Genomic DNA, 10,577 nt, shown 5'->3' with positions numbered 1-10,577 from the left:
CATCTGAGAGAAAATTACTCTTTAGCAAGCACGTCAACTTTTCAACTATATCGCATCCAAATTAACGGAGTTAAGCAACATGTATGTATACGCAATAGTCACTACAAATAGCAAAGCCGATGGAATGGAGTAGTAGGACCACCCTATACACTGGGACAATAATAAACACGGCACGACCGCGAAACATAGCACAGCGAACTCCCCTGCCCCCGAGGGGCATAACAAATACAGGCGGCCGGAGTATCCTGCAACAAGGTACTGCGGTGGGCTAGTTGGTTCTTGTCTAGTCGTCTTGCGCTGTTCAAACACGGAGTATCCTCTCTTGCAGAATTGTCAAAGGGTTCGCACATGCACACACCATCACACATTAGCCACTGGTAGGGCCCTCCGGCCGCTGCAACCCGCACACTCCATGACAACACAGAATATTCTTTTGTCTCGCAAGTTGCAGGGTTACACGTTTTTACCCTCTAGGTGGTCATGCCTCGGCCGTCACCAGTCTGGAGAGCGTGTCCGCATTGGCATTCAGTTTGCCCTTCTTATGTACAACCGTGACATTAAATTTTTGCAGCGCGAGAGCCCAACGCGTGAGGCGGGCGCTATGTGGGGTGCTGAGTGTCAAAAACCTGAGAGGATTGTGGTCAGTGACGACCTTGATCGATGCCGCGAATAGCCACGTCTCGAGCCGCTGTAGGGCCCAGATGATCGCGAACGCCTCGCGCTCAATGGTAGCCCAACGAGTTTCAGCAGGGGTTAGTTTCTTGCTAAGGAAAGCAATCGGACGCTCTTTTCCGTTGTCATCTTCCTGAGCCAAGCACGCCCCGATCGCGAACTGTGAAGCGTCCGTAGCCAAGATGTACTCCTTTTGGGGGTCAGGCGCAAAGAGTGCAGGCGCCTGAGCTAACCGTGCTTTCACTTCTTCGAATGCCTCTTGGGCTTCCTTTGTCCACGGCAGCTTTTGCGGTACGCGCTTATTGGTGAGATCAGTCAGCGGCAGAACAAGACGAGAGTAGTCGGAGACGTAGTCGCGGTAGTAGTTTGCCAGCCCCAGAAAGCTCCGCAGCTCTCTCTTCGTCTGCGGCCTAGCGATGTCCCGAATTGCCTCTACCCGCTTTGGGTCCGGGCCATGTTTCCCCGACCCTACAACATGCCCCAAGAAATGTACTTCACTGCGAGCGAATTTACATTTCTGCACGTTAACGGTCAATCCAGCGGACGCCACTGCTGCCAAGACGCGCTCCAGATGAATTACGTGTTCTTCCCACGTCCTCGAAAAGATCGCCACATCATCGATGTAGGCGCACGCATACTCAGCATGTGGTGCCAAGATCTGATTGATGATCCTCTGAAACGTAGAGGCTGAGTTTCGGAGCCCATACGGCATTACCTTCCACGCGTACTGACCTTGCGGTGTCACAAACGCTGTATAGTACTGCGCTTGCTCGTCCATCGGAATCTGCCAATATCCTCTAAGCATGTCGAGGATCGATATGAAGTTTGCTCCTGCAACCTCAAGCAGTAGATCACTGGCCCTGCTCATGGGGAAGGCATCTGGTTTGGTGATAGCGTTCAACTTTCGATAGTCTATGCACAGTCGCATACTTCCATCCTTCTTGGCAACACATACCACTGGATGCGCGTGACTACTTTCCACTGGATACACTAAGCCCCATTCTTCAAGCTCGTGCACCTGGCGTTCCACTTCTCGTCTGAACGCCATAGGAACCCGGTACGGGTACGCACGCTGAGGTTCGGACCCCTCTTGCAGTGTGATTTTATGCTTTCCAACGTTGCACATTCCCGGCCTTTCAGAAAATACGACGCGGTTTTTCTCTACCAATGCCTTCAGCTGATACTGCTGGGGTTCCGTCAAATGAGCGACCGTCGGAAGCTCACCGCTTTCCTCATTTCCTTTAGCACTCGGAAGGGTAGGAACGTCACCGAACGCTCGATCCTCCTCGAAGATCACGCCCACTACTGACACGCGAGAGTGATATGCCCTTAGGTTGTTTGCGTGGACAGTTCTACGGCTTTGATCCTCGAGCTCCACTTCATAGGAATACGGACGCAACCGCCGAACTATCGTGACCGGTCCGGTCCACTTTGGCCTCAACTTACCCTCTTTTTCTCTTTCGGACCACAAGACCTGGTCCCCATCACTGAACTGCTTATCCCTAGCCCGTAGGTTGTACCGGTTAGCATAGGCCTCCTGGGTCAGCGCACCTGTCTCCTTTGCACGTTCGGATGCACTCTCGAGGCGCTTTCGCAACTGAGACAGATACGTTCCTGCTGAGACATTCAGCGAGTCTGGCACCGTCCACTCACCCGTCCATGTTTTCTGAAGTATAGCCAGTGGCCCGATCGGCACCCTACCGTACATCATCTCGAACGGTGTCTCACCGGTTGTAGCGTTGGGAACCTCGCGATACGCCCATAAGAGGTACGGTATGTACCTATCCCAGTCACGCCCATGCTCCTGAACTACGTGGCTTAACATCGCCTTGAATGTTCCGTTCCACCTCTCCACGAGTCCGTTGCTCTGCGGGTGGTCCGGTGTAGAGAACCGCGGCGTCGCTCCTAGCCTTGCCATAAGCTCCTGAGTGAGTTTTGCCGTAAAGTTAGTTCCCTGGTCCGAGCAAACCGTCTCAGGGACCCGCATTCTCGAGAAGATCTCCAAGAGAGCGTCACATGTCGCCCTCGCGGTCAGTGATCGAAGGCAGACGACTTCGGGCCATCTCGTGCAGTAGTCCACGACGCAGAGCGCATAGCGGTGACCCCTACCTGAAGGCGGATCGAGCGGGCCAATAACATCCATATTTACCATTTGGAAAGGCGCGTCCGGTCTCGTGAGCGGCGCGATAGGCACTCGGTCTGACTGTCGCGCGGGAGACCTCAATTGACACGTGTGACAGCTTTGGCAGTACGCCTTGACATCGGCGGCCACGCCTGGCCAATAGAACGAGTGCTTGATGCGCTGAAGTGTTTTACGCTCACCGAGATGCCCAGCCCATGCAGAATCGTGTGCCATTCGGAGCACCTCCTCACGTCGACCCTTAGGGATCACCAACTGGTTGCATGATCGACCGGCCATTGGTTCACAATGGTATAGAAGCTCGTCCATTACAACCATTCCATGCGTTCCCACGCGAGCTTGTTTCCAGGCCTCATCCAGTGTCGTGTCGCTTTCCTGACATCGCCTAAACTCATGCCTGGCAATCGCATTCGCCCCACTGCCAGTTTCTCGTTCCTCCGTCATTACAGTCAGCACTTCTGCTTCCAACGACTGCTCACCGATCTCCCCACCCTTCTCAACTGTTTCACTTGCCATTGACCCTATGGGCCGAGGCGCGGAGTCAGTGCATACTCGCTCGCTGAGAAGCTGCTCGTAATCAGAAGGCGTGATCAAAGCGTCAACCCCCTCAACCAACCTCTCCGTAAGGGCGCATAACACCCCTTGACTTCCCGGTTGCAACGAGACATACGGGCCCCCCGTGACGGCACTAAGCGGCACATACGCAAGCTCCGCGGTCACCCGATCGCCGAACGCACTCGTGAGCTCAATCCTGGAGCCCGCGGCCTCATAGTCACGGAGGATAGACTGTCGAATCACACTAATGTCGGCCCCGGAGTCCACGATTGCAGTAATATTCACATCGCCACTTTTTAGTGACACCGTGTGTCCGCCACTGCACTCCTTTGATGGTGCCGTTCGGGGCTCAACCTCAAATTCTATCGCACTGACCATAGCTGCCAACGTGCGATCCTTTTCCTCGTTACGTTTTCCCATCCGGTTGCTCGGGTTGGTGTTGCGGGTAGGGCAATCTTTTGCGATATGACCCGGCTTGTTACAGCCGAAGCAGCGGCGCCCGAACGGTGCGGCTGACCGTCCGTCCTTGTCGCGTGCTTCTGTATTCGGCTTTTTTGTCGTAGCGCCCCTGTCTGTAGCCGAACCCCCCTTCGATCTCAGACTTTCGTCAAAGTCCTCTGAGAGCTGAGCAATCGCGCTCGGGGTCAGGAAGCCTCCCTTTTCCTTTAGTATGACGTGGGCTCTAGCGTCTGGTGCAAGACACTCCTTCATGCGGTCGCTAACCATTAGCTGTTGCAACTCCTCCATGGTCTGTACCTTGGAGCTGTTCAGGTAGTATTGCAAGTAGTTCTCGAGCCTGACCGAAAACTGCTCCCACGTCTCCTTGCTACCCTTCCTAGAGCTCAGAAAGAGACGTCTGTATTCAGCCGCTGACAGCCGCAGACCCCCCAATACTTTGGATTTGAGCGTCCGATAGTCCTTGCGCTCTTCTGCGGAGAGCTTGGCAAGCATGCCCCGAGCCCTCTCACTCAACCGCGGCAAGACCATCCCCGCCCACCACTCGTTGGGCACACCATACGAGTCTAGGGTCGCCTCAACATCCTCAAACCATCCGGGCACCAGCGGCTCATGAGTAGGCAGGGGGGCGAGGACACCCTTCAATAGGCTGGCGTATTTCAGCCTCCTATCTTCCTCAGCACCCCCAAGTCCGCCCCTCCCATCCACCACGGACACCGCGCTCGAATTTTGAAGGCGTTGAGTTTCTAACAGAAGCCTTTGCTTCTCCAGTTCTGCCTCTGCGATTTGTAATTGCAATTGCATTAGTGACATCTTGTCTGCCACCGACATCTCTGAGCTACTACTGCTACTATCACCCTCAGCGTTGACCGCCAACGCACGACCTCCGTCCTCCCCGTTCATACCGCCTGGTTTGCCCTTGCCACTACGTAGATTATACCGATCTGTCATAGAGCGTGCAAGTCCCAGCAAACGAAAGGGCACCTACCAGTGAACGCCGATGCGGTTCCGGTGCTCCTCCACCCAGGTCCGTATGAAGAGACGGTGCTTGTCCGTCGGACGCTGTCCGTGACTTCTTCGCGCCCAGTGTTCCGAGATCCCGGCTTCCAGCAGACGTCTCGATGCCACCAGCACTCCTCGATCAGCAGCCCTGCATACGCATCCTGTCGACTGCGCCAGTGAGGTTCTTTTCTTCTCTGATGATGATGTTTGATGCTGATGCTAGCTGCTTGATGTCAATTTTGAAGTCTTGCCTGTTGACGAGGATGTCGAATAACGCATCACGGAGACTTGACGTCAAGAAGAACAAATGCGTTTACTAATTAAGAGCGAATATAAAAATTACAAGAGCAGAATTTTACAGAACAATCATCCTTGCCGGACACGGCAGGAGTCTTTCGGCAAGACCCGCTCCGGGAGCGTATCTCTGGTCACTCCCTGGAGCCCGTACAAAAAAAAACTCTCTTCCCCAGTCCTCCTCGGGTTTAAAAACCCGTGGCCGCAACTTGTTCCACCCAATCACAGTCCAATACCCCTCCTATTGGGTGCAGTTGGCAACGCCCTCATAACATACATACGAGAGGTCACGTACCCTTCCTCTGGGGCCCGAACGAGGACCCTTGGGTGATCGCTGGTCTCCGAACACCGGAAGGGTCGCAGGAAAAGGGCCCGAACGGGCACCCTTTCCACGTGTGGCGGCGTCGACGTAGTCACCTGCCAAGGCGGTTCTCCAAAGAGAAGATGACGAAAGCCAACACGAGTCGGAAGCCGAAAGCAGTATCAGGAATCACGGCCTGGCTCCCCTTGAGAAGCAAAGAGAGGCGCCAGGACGGAGAAACGCGGTGCGGTGAGGACCGGAAAGGCGAACATCGTCGGGTAAGAGAAAGAAGAAAGGGACCCCGACGAGTCGATCCCAGATGCTGTCCGTTCGGATCACGTAAAGGGTCTTTCCAGGTGCACTGCCGCGGGCGCGCAATGATCGGGACCCGACACCGCCGAAGAAAACACCTCACCATCCACCCTTGTGAGCCAAAGCCGCCGTGTATACAAACGGAGAGCCGCCTTCGAGCGGCGGCTTCAGGACACACGAAGCTCTTCAAATGGAGCGCCCTTTCGATCGCCGCCGCGCATTGCGCCAACCTCACACCGCTGAATTAGTAGTGCTAACAGTACTCCGTGGCGCGTCTACTTGTGATGTCTGCGTATGTTCACATCGAAAGTGATAACTGCATGTTTCCACGGATGTATCATTAAAAAGAATTTATTGGATATTTTTTCCCGTCAGAACCGGTAAATTGTCTGTATAATGGAAGACAAAGTTAATGAACTTTTTATCTGTTTTCTATACAATTTCTACCTAATCTCTACACTATGTTAAATAGAAAGACTACAAAAAGAAAGTGGCTAAATAGCTCGAACCAATGGAGAGAAAAATAGATGCATTTTCTTCAGCATATCAATTACCTCCACAGAAATTGGACTGATTTCGAGCACCTCTTCTAGACGTGCCCGGGCCTTCAAGCAACCAATCAGAGCCATCGTGGGTGGATGGACATTCATCCTAATCGGCGGCCACACTTACAACGTTGGACAGATGTCTGCACTTAGCTTTACAGTTTTTTTTTTCTTTTTTCTTGTTGTTTTATTTTCTTTGGGGGGGGGGGGGTTGCGGGGGGGGGGGGGGGGCGGGGGTGGGGGGCGTGAAAGGGGGGGGGGGGTCGCATTGGCACAGAAAAATCTGGAGTTTATCGAATAAATTCTAACCGGCCAAACTTTTACCGGCGGGTGTTTTTCGGAGTTCTTCGGATTTATCTGAAAACACGAAAACCTAGTCGGTGGCTTTCTTCGTGCGATAGCATCGATAAAATGTGCCGTTTCCACGGTACAATTGACGGAGGCTCCCAGGTCGTATTTGGCTACGCACTCATCTCGTAGCCTCCGTACCCCGCAGAAAAGCGCGCTTGAACAGGCAGCTTGGCTTAATTTGAAACAAAATTATTAAATTTAAAAGTAGGCTTAACTTGAAAGAAAAAAAAATATCGTTTTTCCCTTTTAAGATTTCTTTTGAGGAGCATGGAGTCGCTGCAAGCAGAAGCAGCTACGGCTCTGGCAAATTGGATCAAGAAGATGATGCGAGATGTTCACTGGGCAACGTTTATGAGACGCGCAACTAAAATCGGTCCGAGCAGGTAGTTTTCAGCGTACGCTATACTATTGCGTATCGCGTACATAAGAGCCAGCAACGCTAGACTAAACTGTCTATTTACTTAAACAGTCGTCCTTTTCACCAGACACGACTTTTACACAGGTTCGCTATGGAACGGTGTTAGAACCAATGCATCGTGGGCGTGCTCGTGAACCTGCGTCCTTGGGATTTCTCATGCGATCATCATATTTCTGGACAGATGGCAGCAGTGGCGTCGTGAGCGCTGCACCCATATCTCGTATTTGTACGGTGTATTTCGCTTTGGATTTCATGGGCGTGTCGAAGCGAAAGGTCACGCAGGTGGCGTGTTTGAAAACAAAAGCCGCGGTGTCGGAAAAGACTCGTATATGGAACTGTGGCACGGCAAATTTAGAACTCCCCTCGGGGACACGCCTGGTGTTGATCTGGGGGGTTATGTTGCACGTTTTGGACTCCCAGGAGACTAGGGAGAAGGAAGTGACGTAGGTGTGAATGAACATATCTTGGCAGCACCACGCAACGCGTCATCAGCGACTCCACCAATCAACATCCAAAGAGCGTTGTTGACATCACTTCGTTCTCCCTAGTCTCCTGGGAGTCCAAAACGTGCAACATAACCCCCCAGGCCGTGCAGAACGTTGACCAACCAAATACAACACACTCTGTCTTACACTGGCTATGTCCATGCAGGTACACAAGCCAAGGGGCTGTAAGTTTTCAAATGCGATAGCATTTATGCGCATTCCTTCGTCTTTTTATGCCTGTGGCTCGGTTTGCAACCAACAAAGCAGGCGGCACGCATCCCCTTTGTACCGGGTGTCCCAAATAGCGGCCAGGGTGGTTAAATCGACCTCGAAATTCGGTTTCTTAACCTAGCGCGCTATGATTTTGTGCAACGTTGCCCACAGATGGTGCATTGATTTTGTAAAATTTGCAAAGAGCGAGCTTACTTGAGAAAAAAAGTAAAGAAAGCAAAAGGCTTAACTCCTGTGGAAACGCAGCAAAGCCACCGATCTTTAGACAATAGGGCGCCCTAATGATTGAAGAACGGTGGCTTGCGGATAGGTTGCGAATGCCAGGGGCTGCGAACGCGGATATCCGCGGGTTGGGGTACACATATTCTCGGAGTCGGCCCATAAACGTCTGCGACTGCAAAATATAAAGTGAAGTTACTATGAAGTGCACCATTGAATGTTTTACGGAAGCAAAATACTTTCTTAAGAAAGAATGCCAATCGGGAAGATCATTGTTCTTTACGCCAAGCTTGCCAGAGATTGCTTTAAAGAGTTCTTTCCCAAAAAAAAAAACAAAAAAAAACGACTGTCTCTATTCAAAGTAAGCAACGCAGGTGCATCAAACGTCCCGAGAAAGCGTGTTCTTGTGTGGCATAAAAAGATCAAAAAACGTTATTTGGGGGAAAAAAAAAAGAAAAAAGAAAAAACAGAATGTACAAGCCACAAAAAAGTAGAAGTCTCCATCACCAAGTGGCGTGTATGTCCGTTTCCGTTTTTTCTCGACAGTCGGCAAGTTGCTGCTAAGCATGTGGCTGAGAGCACGCCGTTACGGGTTCGTGTTTAAAACTGAAACCGCTAGGAGGTTAGCGGTTGTACCGCACTGGCTAAATTTCTCATCTACAGCTAAGAGACCGATTACCCTTTGAGGCGCATCTCCATCAAGGCTGTATAAACATAAAGAGCAAGCCAATTTAGATGTCATTTTGAAATGCTGTGATATTTTCCTACTGGTGTGCTGGCGTCTTACTAGCTGTACACGCGAGTACTTCGCAGCGGTGAATGACCATAGTTCCTCACCGATTTTTTAATTGCTTGACTTAAATAAAGTGACACAATGTTATTAGTACGTGCTTTATTCATTGCCGTGTTTAGGAAATACAAGTCCCCTTGAAATGAGTGTAAAAAACTGAAACAATCAAAAATATTAAAATTCTCTTTCAGCGCATCTTCTAGGCAATGTTGCAGACTCCCAGGACAATCGCGTAACTACGATCACCTTTCCAGCGACGCGAAGTTACCTCTAGAAGGTTGATCGCTTATAATTAGGGTTCCGTATTTTCGGATAAATCCGGCAAACACCGAAAGACACCCGCCGGAAAAATGTTGTCAATTCAGATTTATCCGATAAACTCCGAATTTCGATGTACCAATGCCAAAAAAGAACGGTATTTAAAAATAAAGTTGGGACAGCGCACAGGGTTAGTGGACTTTAAAAAGTGTCACTCCAATTTTCTATAAAATCTCCGACCACTGAAAAATAATCATGCTGCTTATGAACAAAAAGTTAGGGCGCAAACAAGCTGGTGATGGTTTAACATTTTGGACAAAACCCCGAGTCTGGGGGGAGGGAGGGGGGGGGGGGGGGGGAGGACAACACAACACAAAGTCATTGAGATTTTGCGTTGTGTTGTCCTTTTTCCCCCCCAGTCTCGGGGTTTTGTCAGAAATGTTCATGCTGCTTATGCCGTCAAGGTATATAGGACAACCTTTAGGGTGACGACAAAGTTGCAAGTAAATGGACGACGCTGTCATCATGGGGGTCACGTGATCGCCTTCAACTTATCGCTCGAATAGACGTCTGACACAGTGTTGACGGTAACCTCTTCCTAGTAACAGCGTTACCGGTAACCACTTATTTTCGTAACGCAGTAAATTGGGCTTTACTTTTTCAAACCAAGTTTTTACGTACCACTTCTTTCCAAAACTTCAAAAAATTACACAAATTTATTTTTGTGGTTTTGGGCGTCAGAGCTTGTGAATTCTTGCACTTGTCCCACATTCCTTAATTTTTTTTTTTTTTTTTAATTTGGCGCTTATGCATATTCGAAGCGCCAAAACAGTAAAAGGATTAATTTATAAATAAAAGTGATTCAAAAGTAACACGCGTTCCTTTTATTTTGAGGTAACGTAGGTGGGTGAGGCGTTCCTTTTACATATGCAATCAACGAATAACGTATTTCGTAGCTCGTTTTCGGTTACGCCGACAACACTGGTCTGAAGTCCTGAGTCTGCTAACAGGTTGACCGCCCGTAAATTGCAGCCAAAAGTTGAGACCGTGCTAGATGCGTCACGTTATCGATTTTAAAATACTCACCAGATGCTACCCACGTAAAAAGGAAAACATTGTAAAAGATGACATTACCTTTTACATCGATGACGATCTGGTTGCACGTGCTCCCCGTCCGGCTCGTTGGTCTAGGGGTATGATTCTCGCTTCGGGTGCGAGAGGTCCCGGGTTCAAATCCCGGACGAGCCCGATTTTTTATTTTTACTTTCTAATCAATTCTTATTTTTTTTTTATTTTATGTTTAGGCGCACAAATTAATTCATTTCGCCATTTTGGTCTGTCCGGCAACATCGACGCAGTGCCATCCGTCACCTAGCCGTCACGTAAACAATTTTCAATCAGGAAGCAGCGAAGCGGTCTCTGCCAGCAATAGGCGATAGTAGTGTCTATACTTCCGTCGACAGCTACGCCGTTGCGACTTCAAATGCCTCGAGCGTCCGAGTGAGATGTCGAGGAATTTTGTCCAAGAAGTTGTGTTTTCTTGCTGCT

General features: G+C 50.3%; 1 non-coding gene across 1 annotated transcript; it reads left to right on the top strand.

The window, feature by feature from the left end:
• The first annotated feature begins 10,205 nt into the window (after window positions 1-10,205).
• Trnap-cgg lies at window positions 10,206-10,277 on the top strand. Its single transcript has one exon. It is a non-coding gene; the product is annotated as a tRNA-Pro (tRNA).
• Window positions 10,278-10,577: the final 300 nt, after the last annotated feature.

Source organism: Ixodes scapularis, unplaced genomic scaffold, assembly GCF_016920785.2.
Source record: "Ixodes scapularis isolate PalLabHiFi unplaced genomic scaffold, ASM1692078v2 PGA_scaffold8__174_contigs__length_109621045, whole genome shotgun sequence".
Lineage (NCBI taxonomy): Eukaryota > Metazoa > Arthropoda > Arachnida > Ixodida > Ixodidae > Ixodes > Ixodes scapularis.
This window is presented reverse-complemented; position numbering and strand designations above follow the sequence as displayed.